Source organism: Drosophila arizonae, chromosome 2, assembly GCF_054131065.1.
Source record: "Drosophila arizonae isolate 15081-1271.41 chromosome 2, UAZ_ARI_1.0, whole genome shotgun sequence".
Lineage (NCBI taxonomy): Eukaryota > Metazoa > Arthropoda > Insecta > Diptera > Drosophilidae > Drosophila > Drosophila arizonae.
This window is the reverse complement of record NC_142922.1, coordinates 16105375-16118624: the sequence shown is the minus strand read 5'-3', so window position 1 is coordinate 16118624 and position 13250 is coordinate 16105375. Positions and strand designations below refer to the sequence as shown.

At 40.3% G+C, this 13250-nt stretch overlaps 1 protein-coding gene across 6 annotated transcripts in view; it reads left to right on the top strand.

Annotated features, from left to right (window-relative positions):
- Fur1 (Furin-like protease 1) overlaps positions 1-13250 on the top strand; it is a 173982-nt gene that overhangs the window by 145881 nt on the left and 14851 nt on the right. The gene's annotated exons all lie outside the window — the stretch shown is intronic.

Below are 13250 nucleotides of genomic sequence, written 5' to 3'. Positions count from 1 at the left end.
ATAAACTGAGTAATAATAATATTAACAGAGCTAAGCGAATAAAGCCCGAAACAAAACTTTCTTCAATTACTGGATATGTCACAAAGTATTATCTTCAGAGGTGAGCCATTAAGAGCCCCAGTGATGAAAACCCCTAAAGGTCAGATGATATCTGCAAATTGCCTCCCTGGTGTTCACTTACAGTGCAAGGCAAGCAATTTTCGTTTCATATTTCCACGCTATAAATACAAAGTAAGAAATATCAGCCCTTAAGTGCACTTTGTGCCACCACCCACCCCCGGCTAGCCCAACTACCCGCCCACCTCGAGCAATCAGCGGCAACTGCCATAAGGTTTTTCGCAGCAAAATCCAAAACCAGTCACGGATTTCATCAATAATTTCATCATCAAATTGCTTTATTTTTGGAAACCTAACGCCTGGACAGGGCGAGGAAGTAACCCCCGAAATTGAAAGAAAAATAACCTAGAAAATTGATGATTAATGCATTTCATTTAATATACCCTACACATGTGCAACAAAGGGTATGCTGTTTTAGTGAAAGTGCAGTATCGGTAACTCAATGGATCGTTTCTCGATTTCTTTCTCTTTTTTCTATCTTAACAGTTAGCTAATATACTTTTATAACGCAAAAGCTCTTGATCTCTTGATGATGATCACGAAGATAATGATAATGACATTAATTACAGTGAGAAACATGCTGGGTATTCTCTGGTCAGACAGCTCGACTAGATCAGTCTAAATTGTAGCAAAACTGTTGATGTTGTTGTTAGTGTTGTTGTTGTTGTTTTTACGCTTTCCGCTGCACGCTTCTTGGCTTTAGCCGCTTCCATATTTCTGCTGGCAATTCGCAATTCGCTTCACATTTGCACTTTAATGATTTCATTTGATGTTTTGCTGATGTTGCCACAGGCAACAAACGCACAGACACTCGTGCATCTGGCGCTCGGGGGTTGCGACGAGGGCTGCTAGTGTTGCACACGGATCAAGGGCGCAGCAGGGGCAGTGGGCAGGGGCGGCAGGGGATGCCAGGTTGCTGTTTCTTTGGCAACCACACAAAATACAACTACAAAGTGTAAATTTGTTTCACATTTATGATTTGTGCTGAAATCGTGACTAGGAATTCTATTTTCGAGTGAAGGCTCTAAGAATTTCAAGTAAACTTTGGAGTATTACAAATACTACAAAAGGAATACATACATATACATATATACTTAATTTCTTTGAGCTTATATTTTCAGTATATCAATAATTGATTTCAGTTTTAATTAAATGCACATTTTATTTATATTTAAATTCTTGTATTTAATAAGCTTTCCACTGTCCATTGCCTTGCCACGCCCACTCGTGAACAAAAGTTTTCTGTTTTTCATATTTTTTGTCTATTTTTTTGCGCCGTACAAGCTTAAAGTAATTTAACTTTTGACGAGTTTTCATTCTTTTGAGCCGAATCTAAAGTGCGCTTGGCATTAAAAACTTGCAAAGTTCTTAACGCACGATTCTAAAGAAAGCTGCATAAAAGAAATGCAAAGTTTCCATAATTGTTTTAAAAGTGTTGTTGCCCAACTTGAATATATTGAGAAAGTTCGGTGCAGCGTAAATTAATTAAAAATTATTGCCGAAGCGCGTCGAAGGTGAAAAATGTGAAATGGCTTATTTAAGTACCTCTGGTAATATCCGATTATTTTGCTTATATTTTCAGCCAATTTTTGTTGTAGGTCATATAGAAATATATATCATATAATACTGCTTAATATAAAATGTGGTTTATTCACATTTTTAACAGCTTTAGCTCTCTATTTAGAACCATTTGAGGCACTTGAATCCCAATTCAAGTATAATAAACTTTTGTTAAAATTGTTCCACAGTTCTGTTTCAATTGATTGGAATTTAACTTCTTGAGACAGCCTTAACGCTGGCAGTTGTTTGCTTTGCTTGATTTGCTTTTTTTTTCCAGTGTTAAAACAAAATATAATAAATAAATAATAGAAGAAGCCTTAAGTTGCCATTCCAGGGGGCAACAAATGTCGCAATGAAATAAAAGAGGATGTTTTTCGTATTTTCGCTGCTTGCTTTCTTGTTTAAACATTGCCACGCCCCCACTTGTGTATTTATGATTATTGTTATTGCACGCACCGGCCACGCCTCTCCCAGCTGACAGCGCCTTCAATTTGTGCCACAGCTGTTGCTGCTTGTGGTTGTCGTTCCTTAACAACTTTTCGGCTCTGTCGCTTAAGAAATCTTAACGAGCAATACAAATGCGTATGTTTGCCTTTCTCTCTCTCTCGCTCTCTCTTTGTATGTGTGCATGTGTGTGCTCCACTTGCCTTTGGCCATTCGCTTGCTTCACACGTGCTGGCAATTACACTGTAGCCACCGCCAACGGAAATTGAAAATGCATTGAGTATGAGCCGTAGGCAGCTTCCGAATCAAGTTTCCGTTGCTTGGGGCAGCACACACAATAAAACACACACACACACACACACACGCATACACATACAAATGCAAGTCATCCTGTCGCTTAAATGTTGTTATGAGCTTTCTCTGCAAAATTATTTGAACATTTTTTAACGCGCTGACATGCGAGTTTTTCATTATAAATGGAATGCACATGCAGCCAGCCATCCTCGCATCTGAAGCAGTTTTTGACTTTCAGCTGCAATAATAGCGCACCATTCCCGCCTCACCTATATTGTAGTTCGCATGCTCCGCATGTTGCCCTGCTGCTGACAGGTGTGCGCCCCGAGGTAAGCCGTATTTCTTGCATGCCAGCGACATGCGTAGTTCCTCTTTCGCTATTATATTGCATAACTTAAGTAATGTTGCCCGGAAGTATGCCATCGAGTGGTAGCTGCTTCTTGGCAGAGTTATGTGCTCGCAGAGCTGGGCGCACCTTAGTCAAACAATAAAACGAAGCACTTTACTGCTTGGCAAATTTGCATGAGAAGTGAAAAGAGGAAAAGAGGCGAGAAGAGAGAGAGAGAGAGCATTGAGAGTTTATGTATTCCCTCTGAGAGTTCTCGCTCATATAGAGTGTAACACTCTGCATTTTACATTAGCTGAACAGTGAACCAATTGAAGATCTACTATATATTGTAAATACTCTCCTATATATAATAGCATCTTCTGCTTGCTTAGCTCAATAAGAAAGACATCTCAGAGTGCCAAGTCCATCGAATGTTTGCTCAATATTGCGACTGTCGCCTCTAATGAGCTTAGCCCGCATACAACATTCAATTAGGAGACAAATCAAATGTGGCTACAAAGGGAGACTAAACCAAATTTCAATCAATTTGGACTAACAAGCGACGGATTGGGAGCCCAGCCAAATCAATTGGTTTGCCAAAAGCGAGGCACAAAGGAGCGCAGCGAAAGAGCCAAAAGATGGGAAACGGCATAGAATCAAGAGAATTGTCTGCTTAATGCCGACGACAACAAATGCAATTGCAATCGAAATTTGCTATTGGGATTGCGACTGAGAGTGGTACTGGGCAAAGGATTGGGATTGCAGTGCAACAAAATTTCGCATTTCATTACAAGCCCCAAAAATCGGCCAAAGATGCCGCACAAAGTGAGGAGGGGATGGGGGGCGGGAGGGGGATGGGTAGCTATTGCGTTGGAGTAAATCGATTTGTGTTGCGAGCATTAAACGCCCTGAAAAGCGACTTAAGTCCAGACAGTGGACAGTGGACAGTGGACAGTGGACGCAGGATACGGGCGCAGGACATGACCAAAGCAAGTGGCATCATTACTCAAGCAAATGGGGTCATCAACAGCATCAGTCGATGGACCAAGTAGTTGTTGGGAAGCACCAGCCGACAGCCAACAGTTCACACATACATTCCACAACAGCAACAACAGGAGCACGAAAAGCAAGTGCAATCAATTTGGCGCAGCCGAAGGATTCGAAGCCCGCTTAGTCTGCCAGCGCTCGTTGCATTGTGGGTGCAAATTACGTGCCTGATGCTGATGCTGGTAATTGAAATGCAAAAATATTTGGAAATTTCCATAGAGCTTACACAACTCACACAACGGCTGGGCATGGCCCCAAATGCAGCCGATGCGATGCGTTCGCATTTAACAAAGGGCGACAGCAACAGCAACAACAACAACAACAACAACTGCTGCTGCTGGCAGAATGATGATGATAATGCTGCTGATACTGATGATGCATTTGCGGTTAATGATGATGAGCATAAGCAAGTTACACGGAAAGTGAGAAAATGCCAAGATATGAGTGAGCTATTCCGCAATGAATGCTGCATGTAATACCCTGTAATTTAACGTAGATAGACATAAATAGCTTTTGCGAAAATAAATATGGGATTGGAAAATATTAATAATATATTTCTTCACGATATACTATCACATAATAATACCCTGTAATTTAACCATATATAATACCCTGTAGTTTAACGCAAAAAGACATAATGATAATATGTAATTGGAAAATTACTATATAAATTACGATCAATCATTCCAATTATAATCAATCTGACATGATCTGCCAGATATACCAATATTTATTATATTTGTATTATATACCCTTGCAATCTTTGCCTGCCTGGGTATTCAAAAATTCAAAAGCCGACTGTAATTATAAGCGCACACATAATACATGGCATATATATTGCACTCCTTTAGTTCGAGTTGAGATAGTTTGCATCCCAGATACAAGAATTTGGTAAAGTGGTTTGCAGCTGTGCTCAAGTTGTGGTTCGACCCAAACCCACGAGCCCCAGCTACAACCAACGGCACCCAAGTTAAGTTCACTCAGTTCTGTTCTATTCGGTTCGGCCTGGGTTTGGTTTGGTTAGTTCGCTTGGCTTCATTGCTTCTGTTTTCGCCCGAATGCGCCTGGCGATTTCAATGCATCGACTGGCACACATGGCGTATGCGTAATATTTGTTTATGCATCATAAGAGCATGAAAATGCTTATCGAAAACATGTTGCACTCACTGTAGACACACACTGCAGTGCAGGATAAGAGTGCATAGATAACTTGGGACTAGGCAAAGAACCCATAAATACCACGAAATGAAGGCATTAGTGGACTTTTAAGCCAATTTACTTTATAAGTGGGAAGCGAAACTATGCGGATTTGCATCAGACTTCTCAGAAGACTCAACTTGGGGCTTAATCGCCTAGAAAGTGGGCAGAGTTTGCTCTGTTAACATTCGTTTCCATCCACGATATATATAGTTCTACTATTTTCAACACTTTAAATGCAATTGAAATATATTTCAGCTAAAGAGCTTGACTTTCCAATCAAATAATGAAACATCCAGCGAAAAGTTGCAGCCATTTCGGAAAAGTCAATAAATTCACTGGGCTGTCCACACACACGACTGTGTGTGCCGAATGCCTGTGGATTGCTCGAAATGCACAGGAAAAAGGACAACCCGACGAACGGACGAGGCGTGAGACGCGAGATGCGAGACGAAGGGTCACCAAAGCAAATACCCGTAGTTAACCAATACGATTCAAAGAGTCAGAGATTTTCTACCTCTTTTTCGTGTTTTATATGCTCGGCGCCAATAAAAGGTTTTTTAAAGATTCTTTTTTCGCTTGTCAAAATGTTTTTTTGTTGTAAAGCCGGCAAAAGTGTAAAATGGAACCAAACAAAAAAAAAAAAAAAAATACTATAAAACATAATATTTATATGCAACTGCGCAAGCACTGAGCCATCGATCACAATAAATTAAGTCAGCTCTCTGGGGAACTGTAGCAGCTATAGGCATACAGTTTTGAACAGACCCAGCTATAATAATAATAAATTTAAATCAATTTCCAGCGTTATCTATTTAAATGTGCCAAAATCTCAGCAGCAAAGCCTCACAGTTTGACTTATGCAAATGTAATTTTAAATTAGATGTTCTTCGTCTGGAGTTGCCAGACAGTTTTTCGCTGGGAAATGATTGTCAGAGTTTGCTGGTCGTAAATCATTTTTGGCACAGCTGTCGCTTTGGCATCGCACTGGCTACTATTTTGCTTACCAATTTTGACAAGTGGCGCGCTGCCTGTCCGAGTGACTGATGCAGCTTTGATGATTGGGATGCCCGAGTGGGATTGGATCAGCTCTGGCATCAGTGGAAACAGTGTCGAAAGTTGTTGACTGATTCGACCCCAACTAACTTGGCTTGGCCTGGCCAGACTCCTGCTGTGACCCATTTCGAATGATTTGACCATTAAATTGTTGTCATTTAGCATAACTTGAGATAATGACTCGCAGTTGTTGTTGTTGTTGTGGTTGTGGTTAGGCATAAGTGTGTGCTAGTGCAATACAGTTTGACATGCACGACAGTTTGACATGTTTGCACTAACTTAATTAATGCCATTATTCCGGCATGTGCACAATTTAATGCATTGCCAATAATTGAAAATGCAATTCGTTTCGGTATTGAAAAAAATAAAATAAAATAAATGTAAATAAATATATACAATAAATTAAGAATGCGTAGCTTATATCAACTCAGGCATGTTGGTAAATCTGCAGCAATACATGTATATACATATATATATGTATGTATGTATGCATGTATTTGTGTTTGCTGTAAAGTGTTGCTCGTTATTTATGAAATCGTGTGATTTAAATGCACGATAATGTCCGCTCCCATTCAATAACATCAATTGAACTGCAACACATGTGCCATATGACATTTTATACAGCATCATTGTTGTTGTTGTTGTTGTTGTTGGATTTGTAAATGATATTTTTTATTTGCCGTCGCTTATCCCATTCATGGCATTCATATTTAACCACCATCACGCTTTGCTCCTCAATTTGAGGCATCAGCTTTAAATAAATATTCCCACAATTTTTCAATTATCATTTACACAGCATTGCGAGAGTTTTGAGCAAATTTGCAAATTGCATTTGGCATTTGCATATGCATATTAACTATGCTTTTTTCCCCCATTAATTAACTGTCAATCATTGTGCGGTAACTGCTTTAATAGATAATATACAAGTATTAAATTTCCATTTGCATAAATTATAAAATAAACCCTTTAAGCTTGCCATTATATGTGTGACATGATGTGTTAAGCTACTGAATTACCCAATCGAAATTGATATGATGTAGGGGCTACTTTTAATTGACGGCTCATTAAAATCATTTTGAAATTCAAATGGAATATATATTTTATATAAATATATGTATATCACGCGCATCCATATCAATATATACATACATGCTGTCCTTAAAGCTGTCTGAAAGGTTCATTTCGAACTTCATGTTTTACGATAGACTTAGCTTAGCTTAGAGAACGAATTTCTTATTAAGCAAATGGCTGATTTGGCCACGCTGGAATAGCTACAAAGGTGAGTTTTTAATACATCAGCAGCCGCATTGCCAAGGGCAGAAACCCTCGCAAAGACACGCACGTTGACTACGCGTAACAATAGCAACCCTTAAAAGTAACATTGACTAAGATATTGCTCCCCAAAATCCCATAAAAAGCAGAGCTCAAGACCGAGCTCAAATTTACAGCTGCTGATCTTTTGCTTTATTAAATGTTTTTTTTTTTTCTTTTCCTTTCGGCTAGCTAAAAGTTTTTGCCTCTTGCGTTACCCTTACGCTACGTTATCCACAGGGGACAGTTTGACATGCATTTGGGCCCAAGGGCTGCCAGGCCAGCTCGCCTGCCCAATCTGAGGGTAAGCCCGCTCACCTGAATGCGAAAAGAAGCGGAAAAAAATATATATAGAAACATCTTATGTGCCGAATTCGTGGGCTATACATAAACAATTATGTTGTGTCTATGTGACTGGGGGTAGATTTGCACTGTCTGACTAACCCCTGGACTAGACTGGGTCTCTAGAGTCATGCGGATAGCAGGCATATGCTGGACCCACGAACCCGACCTGTTTATCTATGGCTGAACTAGCTGAAGGCTATTTACCTAGCACACAGCTCGCCAATGGCCCAGGAATTAGTTTATTATCAGTCTTAAGATTTGCCTGCCAAGCAGACAGAAGCCAACAGAAACATACATCCAAAGTCAAGTGGGCGTGGCAAGGCATAAATAAACTCAATTTATTGTTTGCTTTTAGCAAATAAAGAGCAAAAGCCATAAATATGCAGGCAAAAGTTTCTTTTGCTCTTTTTTATGCTCACTTTATATATTGTGGTCTCTGCTCTGGCTTGTTACAGTCTCATTGTATATATGTGTGTGCGTCTGCGTGTGTGTACTCTGTGGCAATATTGGCCGCACAACTGTACATTGAGTGCACCCAATCCAGCAATTGTTTGGCACAAACCGGCTCCACTTTTCATAAATATTTTAACAAAAGCCGAACGTCAACAATTGTGCGATAAAAAAACAAGCAATTTTCATTTTATAGCTTTCACATAACAACCAACAAGCAACAGGCAACAAGCAACGGGCAACAACAACAACAGCGGATTCCCAACAAATGCAATATTCATATGCATGAGAATGCCCCGAGCAACATTTGTGGTCCAGCAGCCATCGCAGGTATCGGACGGCATCAAGGAAATCTGATATGAGGGAAGCTGCCGTCAGCAAGCTGCATCAAAGCTCAGCAAAAGTTTGCAGAAAAATTCAATATTGCTGCTTAAGAATTTCAGTTTAGCTAAAGCTCATTGTATAAGTACTTATAAAGCATGTGTTTTGCAGAAGCTGCAATTGCATTTGAGACTGTATTGAATATTAATTCTCCAGTTTAAGTTGACTTCTATCTCTCTCTCTCTCTCTATCTCTCTCTCACTCACTCTTCGTATACTTCTTAAAAGTATACATATATATAAATATGTATTGAATATTAATTCTCCAGCTTAAGTTGACTTCTATCTCTCTCTCTCTCTCTCTCTCTATCTTCTTAAAAGTATACTTATATATAAATATGTATTAAATATTAATTCTCCAGCTTAAGTTGACTTCAATCTCTCTCTCTGTCTCTCTCTCTCTCTTTTCATATACTTCTTAATAATATACATATATGTATATAAATATGCATATGTTTCGAAGCATTTCAAAGCATCGCTTGCATATCTAAATTCCAGTCAAATTCTAAATTCCAGTCAAAACTTCTCTAATACCTCTATAACTCCCATTATCCTAAAGCAACAACAACAACAAACGCTGCAGCCTGCAGCATATTCCTTTGCTGTCTAACGCCTGTTTATGCGCTTGACCTGTGACACAGCATTTCAGAAAAGTGTATTTTTTTGCACCTTGCGTTGAACATTGTGTGACAGGTGCACGGAGCCCGCAAGGTCAAAAGCTGTGAAATATCACACACAAGCTGCGTAAGATGTCAACTGCAGCTGGCAGCTTCGCAATGCTGCTGAAAATTGGCTATGGCACAGCGAGCGTAAAACGATATAAGTCTACCAAATACGTAGAATATTAAAAAACCATGAGTAAAACATCAAATTTGTATTTTTCTGACATGTCACATTTGGGTAACGTATTCCACAAGTAAAGCCTCTGCTTACCCCTTCAGCACCGACTTCAATTAGTTGAACTATCAATTATAATATCCACATTAAAATCATTAGCTAAGGGCCTGACCACACTGGATTAGCTGCCATCCACATAATTCTCTAACAGCTCTATCTGTTAATTGAATAGCTAAGCTTGTATCCAAGCGTCGCCAGAAGCCGCAGATTTAGCTCATCGTCGGCTCTGGAGCATAATTAATTCGCAGCTAATTAAACGTTGTACATATTTATATTGGTTGACTCCTTCGACCGCCCACAGCCCACTGCTCTAGCTGCCTGTTTGTCTGCCAGTTTGTCTGCCCGTCTGTCTGTCTGTGTGTCCGTCTGTCTGGTTAGAGATTCTGCTTAAAAATTAACCACTCGCGCTGGCAATTGAGCGTGGCAGACGTGACGAGCGATTTGCAAAAACCGCATTCATAGCCAGTCAGCCAGCCAGCCAGTCAGCCAGCCAGCCAGTCAGCCAGTCAGCCAGCCAGCTAGCCAGCCAGCCCAGTGGCTAATCTGGCTGCCACGCCTCATCTCTCCGTTGGTTCAATTCACACTACCTTTTTTCTACTCACCAAGCTGATTAATTAAATTGTTGACAATTTTAAGAGCTTTGCTCGTTCCCGAACTGCACTGCACGTTTCACATTATTCACAGCTTAACATATTACTCTGCCTCTCTGTCTCTCTGACTGATTCAGTCTCATTCTCTCTCTCTCTCTCTGTGGCTCTCTCTCCATCTCTTCCTATGCTCCGCCTGTTGTTGCAATCTGTTGTGGCTTTATTGCTTTGTACTGGTCCACTTTGTTGCCTGTGACAAATGCACTAGAAAATTGGCTGGTTTTACGTTACAGTGTGAAAGAGAGGGAAACTGAGTGAGAGAGAGAGAGAGAGAGAGAGTCACGCACAGTGCGATTGAAAGAAAGGAGAGTGAAAAACGTAGGCACCTTATTAAAGCATTTATATATAGCTGGGAAATTGAGAGCAGGAACAGAAAAGGAGAGCGGAATGAATGTGAGGATAGAAAAATATGTAGAGAAAGAGAGACAAAAAGAGAAACAGAGCAGCAGAAAGAATTAAGCATGCCTATATTTTATGGATTATGAAAGAGAGGAAATTTTTATTGATTATGAAAAACTTTGTTAATAGTTAAATAGTTCTTCAATGATCCTACTTGAAAAGTGCAATAAAAGTAATATAATCCACAAGTAATTAAAGTTTGGTCAAGTGGGTTTAATCAAGGAACAGCCATTAAATTTTATGCGCCTCTTATTCAATGAGCTTGCAGCTCAGCTAAACCTAGATATTAGAAAATACGTTTGTTTTGCTAAGGCTTTCACTAGTCGAGTCTTGTATTTATATTTACGAGCCTACGCAGCAAATGGCCTGTAAAAGTTAATGCTTATGTGTATACTCCCACACACACGCACACACATGCACATAGACAGCACACAGAATATCCATTAATCCATCAACGTGCGCTGCATTAGCACTTAAATTTGATGGCAACAGTGATAGAGAGAGAGAGAGAGAGAGAGAGAGAGAGAGAGAGAGAGAGAGAGAGAGAGAGACATCGATGTGGAAGAGCATAGGGAAAGAGAGAAGCTCAGAAGCAGATTGAAGCCGTAAGTCAATTTTAATTGAAACCGCAACAAAACAATTAAAACTAAGCTCGTCCAGAGCCAGAGGACCCTAAAAATGGGCCACGCTCCAACTGATTTCAGGACTGAGCTATAAACTTAACTTTGACACCAAACTCAATTAAAATGTTGTATAAAAATTGCATATGTATGCGGGCAGTTCGGGGAGTATCTTTAACTAACTAGTATGTAGATCCGTTCCGGACCGACTGCCGTTTCCTCTGACACTCCCGGTAAGTCCTCTTCCCACAGCAGCTGCTGCTGGGCTGCATAAATTAATAAACTTGATAGACCCCGCAGTCGGAAGAGAGGGAGAGGGAGAGAGAGAGAAATAGTGGGAGTGTGGGCTTAGAGGTGGGAGCAGCTAGCATAAAATTTCAAACGAGCTGGCAGTGCGGGACAGCACGTACGGCCAGAGAGTGGCTGCAATTAAAATTTTAGTGCTCCGCAGGATGCGAGGGGGACGTACAGCGGGCTGGCATATGGCGGGGACACAGAGGCTGTGGGCTGGGCATTTTGTTTCTAGGCCTGCAATAGGCGACACGAGCGTCCGTTTGTCAAGCTCTCTCAAAACATACGCCGACAATTAAGTACACACACACAGACACACACACACACACACACACTCACACACACACACACGATGACACACACACACACTCATACGCACATATGTTCAGGTCCAGCAGCTGCTGCCGCAAATTCAAATCGATAGGCGGCATCCTGCCGTGGGTATAAATAAATTGTGTTGCATACTTTTATGCGCACTGCAATCGCTTGTTGTTCTTGCAGCGCGTTGCTGCACCTGGCCGGACTTTCGGTCAATGACAATATTTGTAAAGCGCTTAATGATGCATGCGTGTGTGCGTGCGTGCGTGTGTATGTGTGTGTGTGTGCGTGTGTGTAGTGCTCTCACTTACAGTTTCCATCGAGCTCTCTCTATCTCTCTCTGTCTCGCCCTCTAATGCTTTATGTATGTAGAAGTTTTTGGCAATACTGAAGAGCGTATGTTACGCACACACACGCACACTCATGTGCACACAATTTACTCTGCCGTGCTGTCAACACAGCTCGCTCTAGTGCACGCAGTTGGCAGGGTTGCCAGCTGCTTGTCAGTGTAATAGAACTGCAACCCATGAAATTTAAGAGTTTACATCTATTGTTTGTTTTCTTGTGGATGTATTTTATACAAATGCTTGCCAATGTATAAATACAGAATTTACCTTGCACACACATTCGTTACTAAACAATATGATTTTTTTTTTTTTGTTTTGTTTCTTTTTTTCAGCCTCTCAGTTTCTTCACTTAATTATCCCTTTTATTGTATTTCATTTTCACTGCCTTCAACTGAATTTAATAGCTGCTACATATATATATATTATATATATAGAATATTTGCTTATGGTTTTCCCGGCAAGCAAACAAAAATTCCTTCCACATAATTCCAGTTGGCCAAGTAAAGTGAATGTCCCGTGCGGCAAGGCATTCCTGAAGCATAACTAAATGTAATTGCAAAATCGTCGGCATGCATTTCAATTGTAATTTACTGAGGAATTTCATACAATGAAATGCAATTATGAAGAAATTCCAGAGACGAAGTTGGCCCATCTGGCAACTCTGGCCACTTGCAGCACTGAATTTTACACGAATAAACCAAAATATATAATTAAAACCTATTGTGTGTGTGCGTTTGTGTCTGTGTGTGTGTTTGTGTGTATGAGTAGTTATTTAAAACTGTTTGCCAACATTTTCTTTATATCTGTCAACAACTTCTCCCTCTAATGGACTGTAATTACATATATGATGTGGCTGTCTGTCTTATCGTTACTCACATTTGAATTTAGTTGATGGTGTTTGCCTTGACGCCGCAGCGCTTGTTGTGGCCTCCGTTCTCGTTGAAGAGTGTGTAATTAAATGTCAGCTACAGTTTGGAGCTGTGACACAAACACGCATCAAATTTAACAGCAACGGGCATTTCCGTGTGCAGCGTGCAGGTCTCTAAAACACACACAAACAAAGTTTGACAGTCACACGTTGATAAAGTTCGACAGTCACATGCAATGATGGTGACAAAGCTGAGGCACTGAAAAAGTTAAAAAATCACTAGCTTAGATTTTGGCAATCAAATAATTTAAAGGAAAAAGTCTACTGCACATTA